The 20,625-nt window shown below is 40.4% G+C and overlaps 1 pseudogene; it reads right to left on the bottom strand.

Moving 5' to 3' along the window:
- Positions 1-15,426: 15,426 nt before the first annotated feature.
- LOC148012037 (serine acetyltransferase 5-like) lies at positions 15,427-17,344 on the bottom strand (annotated as a pseudogene).
- Between the last annotated feature and the right edge of the window lie 3,281 nt (positions 17,345-20,625).

Genomic DNA, 20,625 nt, shown 5'->3' with positions numbered 1-20,625 from the left:
TGATCTATTGGTCAAATGGTATTTAATATATGTTCATACTTAGTACATGTGAAATCCTTCACAAGGTATTTAGTATCTTTTAGTTAGATGGTATTTAGTATTTGTTGGTTAGATAGTAGAAAAAGGGTTGTATATTGTTTCTAGTGCTAAGGAATATTTTTTTGAAAACTCTAATAATAAGTGCAAGTTAATTGCAACAAAAGGAAGTGAAGTTGGCCAAATGTTTATCTTGGATATTGGAATGGCATCTATAAATATTGCTATATATGCTAAATTCAAAGAAATATTTTGTTGAAAACTCTAATAATAAGTGCAAGTTGATTGTAAAAGGGATTAGAGTTGACCATTTACCTTGGATATTGGAATCCCATCTATAAATCTTGCTAAACATGCTAAATGCAAAGATATAGTTGCATATATTGAAATATGGTACAAATATATTGGACATGAAAATGTGCAATAGCTAAAATTAATGTAATCCAAAGGATTAATTAAAGGTTGGCTTGCATTTAGAGTTGCAAAATTACCTAAGATTTATGAAGTATGTCAGTTTGGAAAGCGGGCAAGATACCCTTTTTTGCATGATAGAAATTTAAGCATGAATATACTTGATGTTGTGTGTATAAACATGTGAGGGCCTACGTAGAATGTAACTATTAGGAGTAACAAGTATTTTTCTACATTTATAGATGATAGAAATGTAAGCATGGATATACTTGATGTTGTGCATACAAACGTGTGCGGGTCTATGCAAAACGTATCTCTTTCAAATATTAAATATTTTTTTACATTTATTGATGATTATTCTAGAAATGTAACATACTAACGAAATGGTGGTCTAGGGGTAACATTTGTATCCATCGACTCTCTTTTTGATGGACTCTCTTTTTTGATAATTATTGATACATGTTTGATTGACAGCTCTATATCCATCGACTTTGCATGAATGGCAGAATGTGGAATGTTTAAGCGGCAAGATACATGTTTGGCATGAAGAGATAGGTTCTTTGATCTATGATAATACCTCTACAAGTCAACTTGCCACTCAAAATATCTTTTTTTATAATTCATTGTATGTGGTAGAAAGCCAGAGATTGCAGCATGTCCCATTGCCGCCATTGTCTAGTGGTGAATGGTTCATTGGTAGCTTGGAGTTGTCAGGAGCTTGCAAGTCGAAGATAAAATCTGACATCAATAGTGCTATGAAACCCACCACAGGCTCCAAAGATGTGCATCTTAATTGGTTTATTCCATTCTCATTGTTTGCACATTTGTTTGGTTCATGTGATGTTTTGAAGAAAACAAAGATTACTTATCAATGCAAGTGTCCATCCGAGGAATGGATGAGTCAGCTATTGGGTGAGTCTTGGGAAGTCAAAAGAACACATTTTGATGAGACGATTGAGTGCAGGGTCAACCAATCTGATATTACATTCAGGTAAAACTTTTTTACTACTTTGCATACCTTGATTTAATTGACATAGGTCTCGCTTAGATGAATTGTTATGTTAGTCGCATTGATCACTTACCATTATTTTTGTTTTTATTACAGGTATTTCATTGCTAGACAAACTCTGTGCGTTCGCTTTCGATATAGAAGATGGCGACTTTTGCGAGGGGAGTGGATCAGCTTGGATCAAGATATCCGAGATGACACACATACAGCGCTCGTAGATGTGGTAATCTTGTGGAGTGGTCATAATCCTTTCGTAGTCAGTGCAGAGAGTCATTGGCCCATTTATTTTCTGAGACAAGAAATCCAATTAATGTCTAGTGAGCCCCTCTACAACTTCTATTTCAAGTTAGATAATAGAAAAGTCAGGACTCGTAGTGAGCAATCCATGACATGTAAACAATGTGCTTCTCCACATATCCTTGAGATAGTGGAATCCTTGTAAAAAAACTTTATAAAGAGCGAATACATACCTTTTTTGAACTTCTGAGTACTTTAAATTTTAGTTTACTGTGATCCAAGCGTGCGATAATACACTCAGCGACCCAAACATATTCGAGGATATAATAATGTAGAACGAAGCATTTGTCTGTATGAGTAATTTTAACAGTGACTTTAAAGTACTGAAATAAAGAAACTAAGGTAAGAGTTTTAATTTGAAACTTTAGAATTAATAACTTTATAAAGAATCTTTATTTAAAACCCTAGACACATAAAAGCTATAACTCCAAACTCATTTTCGCTTTCATTCTCCACTTCCCTACACTTGTGCTCTCATTCCTTCTCTCTTTGTGTGCCATGGCTACCACTCCCGCCTTCGCCGCATGGATCAGTTCCACATGCTACGCGCACATAGGGGACCAGATATACCCTAGGTTTTGCGTGACCTTGAGTCTAGAGAGCTCGCTTTCCGCTGTAGACCCTGACTCTAGTATACTAGCATCGTTTTGTGATGCAGTGAACCCTCTCACTTGCTCTATTCCTGACTCCACTCTCAGGTGGGTTCCCATGGATTTTTTGTATAGTTTGTGTGCCGGATCCAGCCATGCAAAGGTGATAAGTCGAGCCCTGGTGCATGTGGGGCAACATCTCCGCGCTAGAGCAGTGCCCACCTCGTCACAGGACCACGTCACGATGGATCTCATTGAGAGGGATGCCGCCTTTGCCATATATGTTATGTGCACTGAGGTGCAAGAGGACAGTGACGAGGACATCGACGCACCTTCTCGGCCACTATTAGAGTACTTTGAGAGGGAGCCTGAGGAGATCACTCTCGATCTGAGTGTTGAGGCAGCACAGAGCCTGGCCATTGTGCACCCACCTCCCTGCCCTGATGAGATGCCCACGAGCGAAGAGCCACCCCTCTCTTCTCTCCATGCTATCACCATCGAGGGGGTGGAATATCTACTCATGCAGGATGTGCTAGAGTTGTTGGAGCTTAGGGAAGAAGAACTATACTGTATCATGGTGCGTGATGCACCTAGTGATTTCATAGATTTTGATTTACAGGATGCCCCACCACATGTTGATGAGGTGGCTCGTTATGATGGCACGAGCATCGATGACATCTCTGCCATTGTGAGCATCCAGGAGCAGATTGAGAATGCGGCGCCACAGTATCAGATCTCTGATGAGGAGTTCGAGCGGTTGCAGGAAAGCCTTTTTGGTCCTCGACCCGACTATGCAGTGCCTACCCAGGAGAGAGACGAGGGCAGCCCAGTGGCAGGAGCAGACCTGGATGCTCCATTACAGCGGCAGATAGATGATGCAGAGAAGGTAATGTTCTCGGTTTCATATGAAACTTAACCAGTAGGGCCTCTAGGGCATCGGGAGCACACACATCTGTTTTTGTCGGGATCGGGCCCCCAGAAGTGCCCTGGCCGGAGGCTCGCGTCTGGGGGCCTGAATCTGCAGATTCAGGCCCCCAGACGCGAGCCTCCGGCCAGGGCACTTCTGGGGGCCCGATCCCGACAAAAACAGATGTGTGTGCTCCCGATGCCCTAGAGGCCCTACTGGTTAAGTTTCATATGAATATGATTTATATATCTTCAGCACACTCCATGCATAGTGAGTCTGATACTGAACTTGTGTGTTGCAGGAGATTGTCTATATAGATGAGTTTTCATCTAGGCAGGGTGGCCGATCTGGTAGCCAAGGAAGGGTGCAAGACTCGGCATTGAAGGAGTATGTTGGGCAGCTTGTCAACGACATTATTGTATTTCATAAGACATGCTCCCCTGCTTTTGCAGAGAACTTCTTGAAGTTGAGGGCACTAACAAAGGCTGGGCCCTTCAAGACCATCCCGACCAACTCCAGCCTGGAGAAAGTAGTGTTGCTTCGACGTTCGAAGCTTCTCTACTTATTCACGAGTACTAGGTCTGGCCCACTTTTCTCCATGGTGGCCCGTGGCATGGTTGCCGGTGTTGAAGACCCCACTGTCATTAGACAGGAACTATTGGGGCAAAATGTATTGTTGCCTATGATCAAGAATAGCTCTGACCATGGGGAGCCTAGCTCCAAGAAGCCTAGGAGAGAATAGATGTACTTATTGCCTACTGATATCGCATCACTGATGTAGTGCACTTTGTAATCTTCTCTTCAAGTAATGAAAACTGATGTTTGTTGGATTCGCGTGCAATGTAGTTTGTGATACGTGTCATTTACTATTTTTTTTTACTTGAATGTTACATTTATTTATCGAATTTATACGTAACACGATTCGTACCCTAAATTTAATACACAGTGCTTTATCGAATTCGTGCGCAACATGTATTTGTTCGAACGCATGTAACGATAACTCAACGACGTAAATAAAATAAATATCAAGTGACTAAACAAAAATAAGACGCGCCAAAAACTTTGTATTTGTATTAATAATAATTTTACATGGGGTCCATTAGGACCAAGGCTTTACAAAATGTCTTCAGAAGCTACATTCCATGTGCTTTTGAGTTTGTACACCTCTATCCTTGCTGACCTCCGCGAGGACTATCTTTCCATCGCCGAAAGAACCTGACTATCCGCAGATCCCTCTCGGTGACAGTGACCCTCCTTGCATGCACCGCTGCATAGACTGAGTCTCCAAATAAGTCTACGAGGTAGGCTTCAGCAGCTTCTTGTAGTGTGAGGAGGGCCTGGGCAGTCCAGCGATCCGGTTGTTTCGCGCGTGATGTGTTTGGAAACTGGTTCCTGTTGTTCATGATCAATATGCCCTCCATGATCTCCCGCACCAACTTTTGGAATGGAGCCTTCGGTATCAGGAGGTGAGTGGTCTTCTGGTAGTGGCGGATCTCGCGAAGAGCCACTGTGCCTGGCTTCCATCGACGCTTGCGATGCTGGCGTGGTGGTGGTGGTGGTGGTGGAGCTGGAGGACGTGGCTGCCGTATGGAATTTCCAGGGGGGTATCTCCGGGCCGCTTGCTTGGTGCGTACCATGTCTTCTAGGAGAGAGAACTCAGAACTCAAAAGTGAAATGTGTAAAATGAGGTGAAACTTTAAACTTATAGCCAAACTTTTCAAAAACCCTAAAATTTCAATTAATGAATCCACGCTTAGGAAAAATATCACCAGTGCTCCGATTCACATGAAATTTTACCTGTAGGCTCCTCAAGGACACATCAACCATCCAAAAAAATTTTGGCCCCAACAGAAGCCTCTGGATCACCTGTCCAGAGGCTCGCGTCTGGGGCCCTGAATCCCCAGATTCAGGGCCCCAAACGCGAGCCTCCGGACAGGTGACCCAGAGGCTTCTGATGGGGCCAAATTTTTAATATAAATGAGTTTTTCTAATGCCCAGCATGAGGGTGAAGTTTCACCAGATTCCGATTTATAAATTTGACGGTTCAATCTTTTTTTGAAAATGCGTTAACTGCATTATACTGCACTGATAATGTATTGTCAACCTCGCAACTGTAGATAAAATGTATTGATAATGAGTGTGTGCAACTGCAGATTAAATGTATTGTCAACCTCGCAATGCGAAACATTGGAAACTTAAAAATTGACAAAAAATAAATCATGGGCAAAATGGAATATCGCATCAGATATACTGTTGCCAAACCACTAAATATAGTAAGGATATAGTGCATCGGCCCATGTACAACTGATCACCGACGTGTACGTGGTGGCACATTGAATTTATCCTCAACAAAACTACTTACAAAATTGGAAACTTGAAAATTCACACAATGCGAAACATGGTCAAAATAGAATATCACATATTGGATTTAGCATTGCGAAACTATGAAATACACGGTAGATAGTGCATCGCACCAAGTACGACTAGAGCTAGGGAAAATTTAGCTCCATTTTGCAGGCCACTACTATCAAATACTTGAAGGTCTATTGGAAAGATAACCCAAAACTAAGATCCTTACAATCTACAACCAAACCTGAGCTAAAAACATAGATCCAATTACAAGGTAGCTTCTCAAAGCATATTGTTGACATTAAGATTAAATGCATCCTTGTTATTGCGGATCCTGCGAACAAGAACCAGATCTATGGGCTTAATAGTGATACGTCGGGCATGAATGGCTAAAAGTTGACCATCACTCATTAGATCAATCAAGTAGCTTTCAACTGCTTCTTGGAGAGCAAGCAAGGCTTGGCTTGACCATCGCCCCACATTCCTTGCCTGGTTCCTCGAAAAGAACTTGTGATGATGCCCTGACTGTAGATCTTGCAGTATTTCTCGCACCAACCTGGAGAATGGTGCCTTAGGAATAATCAAGTCGGCACTCTTCTGGAATTTCCTTATCTCGCGTAGCGCAGCTGTGCCTGGTCTCCATCTTCGCTTTTTATGTGTTGGAGGGCGTGTATTACGAGTTGGAGCAGTAGTGGGAGGTGGAGCAGCTGGAGCATGTGGACCACCATTTCTGGACAATGGCGAACCATCATTATCGACCATACTAGGGCCACCATTGTTGGCCACAGTAGTGCCACCATTATTGGCTGCAGTAGGGCCACCGTTATCGGTCACCAGGGGATCTTTGTCACTCACAGTACGCTCACTAGATTCGGAAGAGTGTTGAGCTCTTGCTCTCGCAGGCGCCTTTTTGATAGGAAGCTTGGAACGTGCCATGGCTGTGATAATGAAGGATAGAAAGGTGGAGGGTAGAGTGGAGAGCAATGGGAAAAAATGAAAGGAGAGACGACTTAAATACGAAACTTTCAAACTTACTGTGGTGTAAATGAATTTTAAATTTATCATTTCATTTCATTTCTCCACCCCATCCCTACCTCTCTCTATCTCCTGACACCCCCCTCATGCCCCCCCTCTCTCTCTAGGCCAATGAATGTTCCAATGTTTAGAATTTTCATATCTTTGTCTTAGGATTTCAAAATGGACTTTTCATAATTAAAAAACAAAGTTCGAAATCGACTTTGAAAAATATAGTGACAAACCTTTGAAATTTTAAAGAAAATTTATAAGACATCTCATGTTAGAGATATGAGTATTGATGTGTCATATCCTTGGGACTTGTGCTCTCTTGTGGACTCTAAATGCATCAAAATTATTATCTTTATCTAGGTCTCCATTTTTTGCCATCTCTCTCTTGGGTTGCCAACCATTCTGCGTGCCGTTGTCTAGCTGTGCTGTTTTCATATCTTGCTTTTCTCACTTCATATATTGCCCTACTTATAGATTCTGCTTGAGATGTTTTGGACTTCTTTTCTTTTTCCTCGTATCGTATCTCTAGTCTCCTATACCACCATTGGAATAATTGCCTCATAGAATTGGAATCATTGATGCCACCTCCATGATCAGTTGCCTTTTGAAAAGCACAGCGAGCTTGCCAGTGAGATCTTTCCATGCCTTGAGTTGACCATATTGCCAAACTTCCTTGATCTGCAAAGTATGGACCATGTGCTTCAAGTATATGCTGCACAAGAAAAGAGATTAGAAACACAAAGTAATTCGAAATGATGATTTTTTTTTGCAATGGTGATAATACTGACCATGTAGTGTGTTATGCTATTTGTAGTCCATGCCTCCACCATGGACTTATGAAATTTAGCAGCTGTCTCTTTAAATGCATTGGCATCACCATCCATAAACCCCAACTTCTGTAAGAGAGCTGCTAATCTATCTAGGTGTATCCACACTTCTGCCTTCGCAATCCTCGTTCGTCCCCCATTGCTCCAATCTGAAACAGCAAGGTGCAACTTTTTCCATGCTTCGTACTTCTCTGGTTGTTTTACTAGTATATTGCCTTCCTCATCTCGAGGTGGAGATAAAAACTTCCTAGCCTTGGGTCCGCCAAAGCATGGTTTACAAGGAACATTTCCACTCTTCCCCGATTTTTTCTCGTCCTTTTTTATTTCTACTTGGCCTCCGTGCAATCCAACTTCAGAGAGGACTTGTTCTACCTTCTTGCATGTAGCATCAGATTCTGACACGGGCTGCATCTTGTATGCAAAGCATATATATTCATATACTAGCTTCTCAATTATTCTAACCAAACAATGCAATGTGCAAAAGTGAACCCTTGTTAGTGGTATTTCCAAAATAGGGCGCCAGTTTGGATCCACTGGAATTAGCATTCCATTTCTCATGACTTTCTGATCACGTGTCGGAGCACCCTGTTGTCCTGCCTTGGCAAGCCATTCTTTCTTTCCATCTTTCCCTTTCTTCCTAGTTTGCATGCAGTATATGCACGGAAATTTTGCATTTGCTGCATTTGATAAACCAAACATACACTTCAATGTTTTTAAATCACCTGCAAGATGCCATTCAACTTGATAGTCCCCAAACCCCTCAACATGTAAAACTGCTCCATTATTTTGCTGTTGAATAACACTGGGTATATTAGTGAGGTTAAAAAAAACTTTAAGTACTTCATGGTCCTCCTTTGGTACTTCAAATGCTGCAAGCCACCATATTTCATTCTCCGATTGTACACTGAAGTATAAAGGATGTTTTTCATCGATGTTGGGATCCAATGCTCGATTCATAAGTGTTATACTCACACGCTCAAGTTTTTGCCCCTTGATAATCTCACTCTCATCAAGTTTGAGGACAAACTTAAGCTTGCCTCTACATTCTTCCATAGACATATTGTAAAACTTGACCATAGCAATCTGAACCCTACATATATCCAATACAAAGTTGTTGGATGCATTCAATACAAAGGCAACTTCTTTGGAACCATACTTCAATATGTGTGTGTGTTCCAGATGCGTAGGCTCACCAATTAGTTCTAAAACTTTCTCATTTAGTTGTTTTCGAGCCTTCTTCACGTGAAATGGTTTTGGCAGAGGCATTACTCGCTTAGTATTGAAGACTTGCTTAAAACCTGTATCCAATTGTTGATAGAGCATACTATATGACTCAAAACTCATTCCCACCTTGTCACATAATCCCTGAGCATCTGTAGCAGTAAACAAGTTGCTCACATCCCTAAGACGTTCACTAGCAACACCATCCACAATGTCCCTGAATTTACGATTTTCCAATGCATTTTTTACCATATTCTTGCTAAGGACTTTGGCAATAGTATCATTCTCTGCATGAGGAAACATATTTCTCATTGTAGTAGATTGAGCATATATCCGTCTATGATATTGTCCACTTCCTTTGGCTAATTGGCCAATTGGTTTAACGGATCGGATGCGCCGACGTGCCCCTTTGGTTTTTAAAGTGGGCCCAATCTCCAAAGTTTTTGTGAGCTTCCTCTCTATGTTTTGATTCTCCTTCTCCAAGTCATTGACTTTAGACTGTAACTCCATATTCTGCACGTGTGTAGCATGCATAGCATCTTCAATGACAGACATTGCTTGTTGTAGGTTCTGGTTCTCTCTATCCTTCTCAGCCAATAATCTATCCTTTTCCATCAAAGACTGCATATTCCCTTGTAATCTTGTCTGCATATTTGTCAAGGTTTGATGAGCCCCTGCTATCCCTTGTGTGACAAGTCTGCATGTGTATCCATACAATCCTTCATTGCCTTCACAAGCAAACTTTACAAATGATGTAAGCCCTTCAAATTGTGGTGGCCTTCGAGTGAGTGGATCAGGTGGATAAATGCACCCATCAACCCAAAGGTCCACATTTTTTTTCCCTGCATTTCTTTCTTGTTGCATCCTACATCTTATTGCATCATCTCTTTCCACAGTTCTTTTGAACATTGGTGCATATTCATCCTCCAATTGAAAGTGAATATCTCTCTTTCTCTTGGTACATCCTGCACCTGCATTCTGCAAAAAAAAAAGTATGCAAATGTTAACTTGGATTAACATTCAAATAGCAGAACTACACCCCTTTGATTCACTATATCTGTGTTTTTTTTAAAACCCAGTTGGTTCTTGTCTCTTTCTCTTGCTTTCAGTCTTGATAGACCCTAATCAACCCCTAATCAGCCTGTAATCTTGGCTTTTAATCTACCTCTAATTAGCATCAAATCTTATCTTCTGTTCTATCCAAAATATTCTCTCTCTCTCTCTCTCTCTCTTTCTCTCTCTCTCTCTCTCAACAAAAATTCATCAAGGAAACCCTAAACACATTCATACTGAAGCTTGGCTAGTGGAAAACAATAACATCATCTTATCTTCTACCCTAATTTACTATCTGTCACTCTATCACTTATTTTCTTTGTTCATCTCACACAGTCCTCTCTGTCCCCCCCCCTTCTCCCCTCCTCTCTCTCTCTCTCTCTCTCTCTCTCTCTCTCTCTCTATGAATTGATGCTTAAGGACTGAACAACAACTGTGAAGAATAATAACATCACAAAGATTTAAAAAATAAAGATACCTCCATTATCACTGGATTGCTTGTAGTATAGACTGTTGAAGACGGAGATTTCTTACTGCATATTTCTGAAGAGGAAGATGGCTTGTAGCAGGGTAGAGTGTGTTGTAGATAGAGATTCTTTGATTTCAACAAATGGTATCAAAACTACTCCTCAATGCTGCTTCAGAAGAACTCGTATGCAAGAAACCATATTCTGGAGGGAAAGAGAAGAATGCACAAAATTTGGGACAAAACTAGAGCTTTCTGAGGGAATGAAAAAATGCCCAGAAATAGGTATATACTTGTCCAAAAAAGACGAAAATTTACAAGGAAACTCTTGAGTCAAAAAGGTGTCTCTGGGTAAAAAATAATCTTAAAATATGATGTGTACGTCATTTTATATCGTTTTTTAACTTCCGCCCTTTTAAGAAGCGAGAATGAGAATGATTGAAAAGTCATGAGGGCACTAAAGAGGGCATTAAAGAGTCATGAGGGCATTAAAGAATGATTGGCTGCGTTTTTAGAAAAAATAGAATTGTATTTTTTTAGTTATGAGGATTTTGAGAAAAAGTGACCTTATCCTGCAGTTTGGGAATAAAATAATAGGTGAAATCTATTGAAAACACAAAAACGAGATTTTCTTGATTGTAGAAGATCTCTTTTTATAATATTATTTTGGAATCTCTTTTTAGAGAGAGAGAGGTGAGAGAAACCCCTTAAGGGGCAAAAAAGAGAGTCCATATTTCTCCTAATGTTAAACTTTTCCATTAAGCACATGTACAAAAAAGCAAGTAAGCATTTCCTTTCCAAAGAGTTGTTTGATAACTTTAGGATACTTACAATCTAGTTCCACTCATAAAAATAGTTGTTTGATAATTCTAGGATATTTACAATCCAGTTCCACTATTAATGTGCCATAATTTTAAAAAACACGCTTCAAAGAAATATATTATTAACAATGGAATATTTACGATACCTCTTCTAGTCAAATAAGGCAAGTGGCAAGCACTAGGCTTTATGACTTAGCTAAGGACTTACAAAACACTTTTTAAGCTCTGTTAGACCTTTTGAGGCCCCTAAGCACAACCAAGATCTCACCTTTGATCTGAAACCATCTGTCCTTGGATACTAGCAGACACTGGAGTTTTCCAAAGTTCTATTATTCCTTAGATTCCAAACTCCTTGCATGGTGACTACCCTTAGAAAATTCCAACAAGTTAAGGTTTGATAATCATATCTTCCTTTGTCTCCCTAAACAACATAACTTTACAATCTAGAGATTCATTGGAGCCTACTTTCCTCGCCCATTGTTGGAGTTGCTTCCATAAGGGCCTCATTTATTCACACTCCCAAAATAAATGCATTATTGATTCTACTTCCTACCTACAAAAAACACAAAACGGGGTAATAAGCATTACCTTTCTTAGCCTCTGTCGTGTGGTTAGCTTGTTCATGCAAACCTTCTAGAGCATGAAATTAAGTCTTCTTGAAGAAGTAGACTTCTAGACCCTTTGAACCTTCTCATCCAAGTTCAATTTTTAGTGCACAGGAACCATCTTCTCCAATACTAAATTTCCATCATAAAAATTTTATTTTCCCTTGGAAACAAAGCCCTTTGTCTCTTGCATTGCCACAATGGCCTCCTAGACTACACCTTTAGGTATCTAATGATCTCGAGGGGGTCACCTATAGAACATGTAATATACCACGTGAATTCAAAAGAATGGGTACTTTTATTATGTGGGCTTACAGTTTTCCAAAAACAGAAGGGGTTTATAAATGCACCTCATGTAAAATTTACATTAGGGGTTTTTTTATTCAAAATGTTTTAGAAGCACAGTTTTTTAGGGAATCAAGAGGGGGGGGGGACACGGGGGTGTGTGTGGGATGGGAAGGGGATGGGTGGGGGGAAGATGGGGGGAGGGGAATCAATACTTAAATGCATATATGTTCTCATGAGACAATATTTTTCAACTAGCATGGGGGAGGGGGGACGAATTCTATCATAGCTTTTCATCAATTCACATTAAGATCTAGACAACTTCAAAGTTTGAGGATTATAGGCAACACAGAGGCAACATAGGTGCCTTTGTCGGATGAGGCAAAGCATCCATAGTTGTTCCCTCTCCTTGCAATTTTATTAGCATTTCCCTTTAGGGCATATGCTAGTAAAATGGTGTGTGGCAAGGTAGTGCATGGCTCCAAAAAATTACCCACACTTAACTCAAGTTAAGTGGCTCACTATCTTGAGTAAAGTGGCCCACTTTATGATTTAAGAGTTGTGGATCTTGGAAAAAAATGAGTCCTTTAAATTAGGCATTGGCTACATCAAGGCGGATTAGAAGTGTTGGAGGAGGGCAATCAAGAGGTTGCTCAACACACTCAACCTTGTAAACTATCATGGATAGTGGTCAAAATAGAAGTGGTACAATGGTGTAGTAGTAAATCTCATCTTAGTATGGATAACACCCCCCCTCTCTGCATAAAAGGCAAGAAGATCAGCCAATCATTGTCTTCCACTCATGTTAGGAAGCTATTGTTAAGGTGCTGACTTGATTTTAGCCACATTTGCAGAATCTAGGGCATTGAATTGTCAGATGTTGAGATTGAGGAGGCACTTGTTCATCTTTGGAACATTAGGGCTCCTCTTAGAGATAGAGTATTTAACTGGAAACTCATTTCCGGTGCTCTTTTTATACGTTAAAAATTAAAGAACAAAGGCATTTTAGATGGTCTATGTGTCTGTGGAGGAGTGAAACGCCTTCACACTTATTCTGGGATGGTTTCCATGCCCCCCATATTTGGAGGGAGGTTCTTCCCAAATTGAGTCAATGGGGATTAACTATTCACAACCCAAAATCCTATATCCCAGGCCACAAGCTTTTGTTGTTAACATAACTAGGTGATTTACACTACGTGAGATATGGTAGCCACACATTAAACTCCTCTTAGGAGAAGGAGATGGGCAAGTTGTCTAGGCTGCAATATGGCCAAAAGTTTGGTGATATCTTAGGGGACTTTGTAAGGAGAATCACTTTAGCAATAATGAGCTAAGTTAGCTAGCCAAATGGAGGCCAAATGACTTCCAATTTTGTAACCCAGAGATTCTTTTTTGACACCATTAATAATAATACAATACAAGTCTCAGTAAGAGAGATGGTCTGGCAATTAGTAGCTCCCCTTTGCGAGCCCTTTGCATTCAATCAAATATCAAGAAAGTGAGACGGAGTCAATATGGACACAGTAGTTTAAAGATCCCTCATTGTGGCAGGACAATACAACAATAAGTTAGTTTTCCCTGACAATTACAAAATCATTTTGTGGCTTTATTCTTGTGGTTTTGAGTTTCATGTGTTCTACCTAGATTTGAAAGCAAATCTCGCAAGAACCCTAATGCTTCTACATTCAAAATGATTTTGTGGAGGTTGGACATCATAGCTTATATGTGTGCAAGCTATTGCTATGTATCATCATTGATATTTGCAAATTGATTGGACCTTCATGCTCCAACTCTATGATGATATGTTCCATAGCTTCTTCGATCATAATAGAGATATTTAATTGTACAATGTGTTGAAGAAGGTTAACGATTCCTTCTAAGGCTAGGTATTTTCTCTCAATGGGGGGCAATATTTTGAATCTAGAATGAGGGTTTTAAGTCCTAGACCTTCTTGTTATAATTTGAGTGTTTTTCGGTCTTTCAGTCTATTCTTATCTTTGCTTTCTAAGTCTCATTCTTTTTGTTGCTAGCTAATCAAGTTCAATGAATTTTGTGACAATTTTCAAAACATACATGGACCATCATAAGCAATCATTGCACATTTCCTTAATTCCAAGCACATTCAAGTGATTAGAATGTAAGAAAACTATAGCTCTTTTTCAACAACTTTTGAATTCATCAATCAAGCAATTTATAACACACTAGATAATCAAAGAATAAGTCAATCAATGTTGTTTCACTTGTCCAAATGAGTGTTACCTTATGCCTCCCTTGGCTTTTGTGCTCTAGCTTTTGATTCCCTTTGTTCTTTGCATATCACATTTGTTTCAATGTTTGATCCTAAAAGTTCACCTGCATAAAGATGTTTCCACATGAAATGGTGTGATCTAACCTATATGCCCTACTATGTGTGTGTTAGTATGTATGAAAGGTGAAGGTTTGGGTATGCATTGGGGTAAGACTCCTAGGAGGGATGTGTGGGTCACCATGCATGTAGTGATCTATGAGCCAAGTTAGATGATATCAAGACTATGTGCATTAGTGCATGGGTATATGTGCAACATTGATGCACATAGTACTATAGGTGTAATGTGGACTAAGTGCAAATGCATGTGGATGTTTTGATCATAAATGCCCACCTTCTCTTTCTCTCATAATTTTCCACCCTCTATAATTACCCATCGGCTCCTCTCTCTCTCTCTCTCTCTCATGCCTTCCTACCTACTCCTACCTTCCTCTACTTGCTCCCGCCTTCCTCCCGCCTTCCTTTACCTTCTCTTGCCCTGCTCTCGCCTTCCTCTACCTGCTCCCACCCTGCTCCCGCCCTCCTCTCGCCTTCTTTCCACCTTTCTCTACCTGCTCCTGCCCTCCTTCTGCCTTCCTCGCGCCCTCCTCCCACCTTCCTCTACCTTCCAATGATGCTTGCTGTGGATGCTGCCGATGATGCTGTGGATGCCTTCCTCTACTGTTGACGTTCGATGCTTGTTGTGGATGCTACCGATGATGCTGACGTTCGATGTTGTGGATGCTGACGTTTGATGAGAGTTTGATGCTGTGGGTTTGATGAGCGTTCGATGCTGACGTTTGATGAGCGTTCGATGCTGTGGTGGATACTGCCTCCTATGGATTCTGCCTCTTGCGGATGCTGCCTCCTGCGAATACTACCTCCTGCGGATGCTGCCTCCTGTCAATGGTGTCCATCGACGACTCCTTCCACGTGTTGTCCTTGATGCCTCCTGTCGATGCCACCTCCTATCGATGTTGTCCAACGATGCTTCTTCCTCCCATGTAGTTCAATGCCTCCTCCCACGTTCGATGCTGCCACCTGTCGATGCTGTCAATAATTCTGTCAATGTTGTTTGATGCTGCTTGCTTTGTCGATGCTATCCATTTTAGCCTCATTGTCACCCACAGCTATTCTCTCTCTGTGCAGAATAAATCCATAATCAACAGCTCGCAGGTACACCATCATTATCTTGTAAGATAAATATTTATTTAGTTGAAAAATACATTTTTGAGCAGCTTAAATCACATAATCAAACCATGTTTGATCCATGGTATAACTAGGCATCTCCTTGAGGAGAGTAGGCTGGTGCTTTAGGCCTACCAGCCTTGCTGGGCAACTGACTGCAATAGTCCTTTGTGGCACTTCCATGAGTACCACCACACCAGCTCCAATTTTGGCCCCATCCCCCACCTTGACATCGCCCTCATGTCGCCTAGAATGGTTGCAGTGGCACCTAACCCCATTTCCTATCTTAGGATGCGTGTCCCCACCAACTTTACCTATCCCACCTAAGGTTGCATGATGCAGAATAGCCACATTGACAACCCACAAATGCTATCTCTCCAATAACAACCCCTATGGCATGATCTAACAAAATACATTTTCCTATGCATGCAGTTGGATGTATGTTGGTAGCAAAAACGTCTGCAATCCTGCTTTGTAATGTCAATGCTAGTAGAACACACCCTTCTATCCACAACCTGTGGGAAATTTTGTGTGCTTGGCATGCTTGAAACCCTTTAAGAGGTATACGCAGTTTCAACAATCCAACTTTGTGTTTTTATTTTAAGAATAATTAAGACATCTACTTTGAGATGCTTGACCTATTATATGTCACAGAGAAATGCTTTCCAACATAGATGGTTTTCTCGTACTGGTGTTTTGAGCTTTCTATTCAGCGTGCACCTCTCCTATTTTGGTTGAATTAGCATGAATGGAGATTTACTTCTGCAATATTGAAAATAAGATAAGATATTATTGTGTAGACCCTCCCTAGGACCTACAAAATGATTTAAAAGCTTCAAAATTGTAATGAGAATCCCTTTGATTAAGAGAAAGGGGGGATAAAAAGAGAATTGTGAAAAAGAATTTTATGACAAATGTTCAAAGTAACATGTATAATTTAAAAGATTGCTTATGTACCAATATCTTAATAGATACATGTATGTATTTATGTATATGTACTTCTATCTTAATAGATTTATGTATTTATGTATATGTACTTCTATGATTAACACTTAATGCTCCCTTGCCTCCTTGAATGCATAACATAGGTACACACATGATTAGAATCATCACTATGTATAAGGGTCTCAAGGGATGAGTGCGTCTTGGGGGATGAGTGCATCATAATATGTTTGTCTTGTGATGATTTCCTAGGGCCAAAAGGTGCTTTTTAAATAGGCACTGTGTCGTGAACTCGGCAAGTGAGTGTCTTTTGATAAGTATGTCACAATTGACTTGGCACTGTGTCGTGAACTCGGCATAGAGGTGTCACTTTGGTTGTGATACCCTCCCTTCCCCCCTAGGTGTAGATGGGCAATTAGTCGTGAATTCGGATAAATAGTGTCTTGACAAGCTACACATAAAATAAATGATGGGCATTTGATTGTGCATTCGGTTTCGTAATGTCTTGATACACTAATTGTTTGCTATTGTTCGATGGGATGGGCATTTAGGTCGCCTATTCGGCCAAAAAATGTCCTGATCTATGTGTAGTTTTTTTAAAATCTATCATATTCTTGCATTTGTATGTTTTTAATAAGTTATGACTAGATGTAATTTGTGTTACCTTTTCAATATTTAGATGGTATCATGCAATTGAAGTTCATATGCAACACCAATATAAATTAAGATTGATATCATACAATTGTATTCTTAATCAAAGATTATATGTCATACATTTATATTAAAGTTATGTAGCTTAACTTACAATTGGTAGCTTAATCCTTGGCCATTATGCTTATACACTTCTTTTCTTTATTGTAGAGAGTTTACAATTTGTGAAGATGGCCTTGAACATTGCGAAAGCACTACGCATTTGCTTGATAGAGGCTATATCATCCAGCACAGAAGAGGAGATATCACTCATCAATAGTAATGAAATTGTCTTTGCTACTTTCTGCAATTCAGCATGTACATCCATGCAGACCATGTTGCAGCAGCAAGGGCTTTCGCACCTAGTCACTGATGCACTTTGAGATCCCGAGAAGAACTTGCATCTTTGTCGTACATTTCTTGGAAATGCACCCAAGATGGTTGAAGATCTTAAGGAGTTAGCACCAGTGTCTGCATTGAAGGAGAGGTTAGTCTTTTGGAACATGAAGTGGAGAGAAGAGGTGGCATGCTTAAGGGGAGCAAAGGACTTGTCTGGGACAACCTCTCTACCAAAACGTCTAAAGACCACTATAGATGCAAGTCCCAGTTTTAGTTCGACAAGGCAGAGAGAGAATCCGTCAGGGGCAGGAACTATGTTGCGCACATTGAGGAATCACCAATGCGCACCAATGTTTGGCATTCCCTTTGATGCCATCAAGCTAGGTAGAGTCATTGGTGAAGGTTCCTTTGGACAGTGTGTCCAAGTTACTATTGATAATATTACTTATTTTCCTTTAGAGTTAACATATTGCACCAAAATGTACAAGGGCTTCAACAATGTTAAGCTACAGCAATTCCAAGTGGAGTGTGGGATGCAAAAGGTCAATGCATCCATTGTATGATGCATTGCCTTTACTTATAAGCCCCCTTGGGTTACAATCTTTCCCTTTTTCAATGGTGGTACAATAGATGATATATTGATGTGGGGCCCTTTTCAAAAATGTAAATATAGGAGAACCATTGAGAACCTCCACAAGCCATCAATGGGATTCAGACCTGATCCTGACAGGGTGCCTTCTGCAGAGGAGAGGTCTAGGATCGTGGGCATCATCAATAATATGCCAAACATTATTCATGCATTAGTGGATGGGATGAAGGCTGTGCATAGTGCTAGTATCATCCATTCGGACTTACATGCCAAGAACATGGTGTTGGATTTCACCAGAGATAACACGCTCCTGTTTCAGTCAACCAAATCTTACCATCTTGTCCCGAAAATACCAAATTCTTCCTACTTGCATCCTGAAAAGATTCACAATCCCTGCAATGCTGATGGTCCGTACTATCACACCAAATACATCTTCGATCTCTCCTAGGTGCATTAGGAGCACTCCTAGGTGCAGTAGGAGCACTAGAAGAAATAGTAGGCACAGTCGAAGCAAACTGCTCTTTCAATTTTCCCACCAATTCTGCTTTAACTGACTCTAGTGTCAAATCCGTTATGCCTTTGATTATATCATCAAGAGAGGAAGGCACCAACGGAGTAGATGGTTTTGGAGCAGAAGGAGCTGGCATCCGTCTTGGAGCAGGAGGAATAGGAGGAGTAGAAATAGTAGGCACTGGCATAGGCCAAGAAACTGGTTAAGGAAGAGAAGAAATAACAAGAATAGAAGCAGGCATAGGAGCAGAAGACGGCATCGGTGTCATAGATCCATTTTGTAGGCGAGTCTTCCATATCCTCCTCTTGGTCAAAGTCGAGACTGCATCCTGGGCATCTTGCCAATCCGTTTTAAGACCCATAGGCTTCGTGCGATCCTCAAGAAGCTCTCCTAATTCTTCCTAAAGAGCAAGATCTGCAGCTTGCAAGAAAAGCTCAACTTTCTCAACATCCAATGCTCTTTGTTCAATGGCATCAAGCTGACTATACCTCTCTTCAAATTCCCGAATCAACTCTGAAGCAGCTAAACCTTTGTTTGGCATGTAGACCCACTCTCGCAATGACTGCCATGTAGCCATCCCAAAGTCCTCAAGGAAATACTCTTCTTTCACGGCTTTCTTAAAATCTTGCCAATGCGAATTTTGAATAAAAAGATCAGTCACTTTTGCCCTCAAGGCGGGTGTCACAAGACGAAGGAAATACTTACTCATAAGTCCAACTGGTACTCCAAAAAATCCCATCTTGATCTCATATGTCTTCAAGTAAGCTGAAACATTACGGCCATCAAATAGCTTCTTCTCATTCTCAACTACTTCAATCGCCTTAGTCGCATTGATTGCATTTTCCTGCTCTGAATATAGTTGCCTTTGTTGAGACAACTGTTGTTGATGCAATTGCTGCTGCTGCTGCATACACAATTGTGTCTGCTGATTTTGAAGCTGCATATACATAGACATATTCTGCAAAATCTGCTTTAGATCATCCGTCGAAGTACTTGAAGCAGCAGTCAATGATGGAGCTGAAGTAGAGGACACAGCAGGAATCGTAGAAGAGGCTGAAATGGATGCTGAAGTATCTCCCATCCTGAAATTTTTGCGACGCTTTGAGAGGATTTGTGTGCAGTAATAGATCCACCAAGCTCCCAACGAGACCTCGTCTATGCAGCAATGATATGACCAAAAGCAAGTTTTCAGCTGAGCATAGAATTCATCCTTCAACATAGGAACCTTTAGTACAAATCTGGTTATCAACTACAGACAAGAAATTTCAGCATTGTCCTTTCAGCAGCATCAGCCAAAGGATGGATCTATGGATCCCCAGACTTAACAATAAACCCATAGGGAACTTGATTTCAAATGATGAGGTGAACAATATCTCGAGCAATAGTCAATGTTGCAGGCATGTCTTTCAGAGGTGGCTCCCTTCCAAGAACAAGAGGGTTGGCCACGGGATGATCTAGAACCATGTATTCATTTGCATTCTCCATAAGCTGACAAACTGACTTGTGGCAATGTATGGCACAACGTACGATAGTAAAAGCATTTGTAAACATAGCTCTTACCGTTTTGATGAAGCATGTTGAACCAAAGCCCATAGCATCAAACTTGTCTAGTATGAATTGCTAGCTAATCTTATCATAAGCTTTGTCAAAGTCCATGTTAATCAAGAAGAAATCTGACTTGGAAGATAGGGTTAGATCCATTGATAGCATTAAATTCAAGATAGCATCATGAATTCTCTAGCCTTGCACAAAGCCCTGTTGTTGGGAATGCAAAATTATGCCAAGACTAAATTTGATCATGTTGGCTAGCATATATCTTGTACACCACACTGTCATGGGGCTATAGGTTCATTAAAGGAAAATCATGAAAAAGACATCCAAAGTGCTATAAGTTGTCCAAAATACAAAAATGGAAAAAAGTGATACTTTTATGAAAAGTGGCATTTTCACCTACTTTGAGCCGATTTTCACAATTATATCTATGCTTACTTATAGATTAGGTTCATTTCAATCATTTTGAGTACTTGTGTGATTTTATTCAACATTTTTATGAAAAGTTTATGGCCAAAATAAGTTGTAGCCAAGACTCAAGGGCTACAAAAAAAACAAAAATAGAGAAAAGTAAAGGCAAGAAAGGCAAAAAAAAAAAAAAGAGAAATAGAAAGGTAAAGTCAATGAA

The sequence above is a fragment of the Lygodium microphyllum genome, chromosome 27 (assembly GCF_053477565.2).
Source record: "Lygodium microphyllum isolate KBCC chromosome 27, Lygodium_microphyllum_v1.1.10, whole genome shotgun sequence".
Classification (NCBI taxonomy): Eukaryota; Viridiplantae; Streptophyta; class Polypodiopsida; order Schizaeales; family Lygodiaceae; genus Lygodium; species Lygodium microphyllum.
Note: the sequence above shows the minus strand (reverse complement) of the source record. Positions and strands in the feature narration are given on the sequence as shown.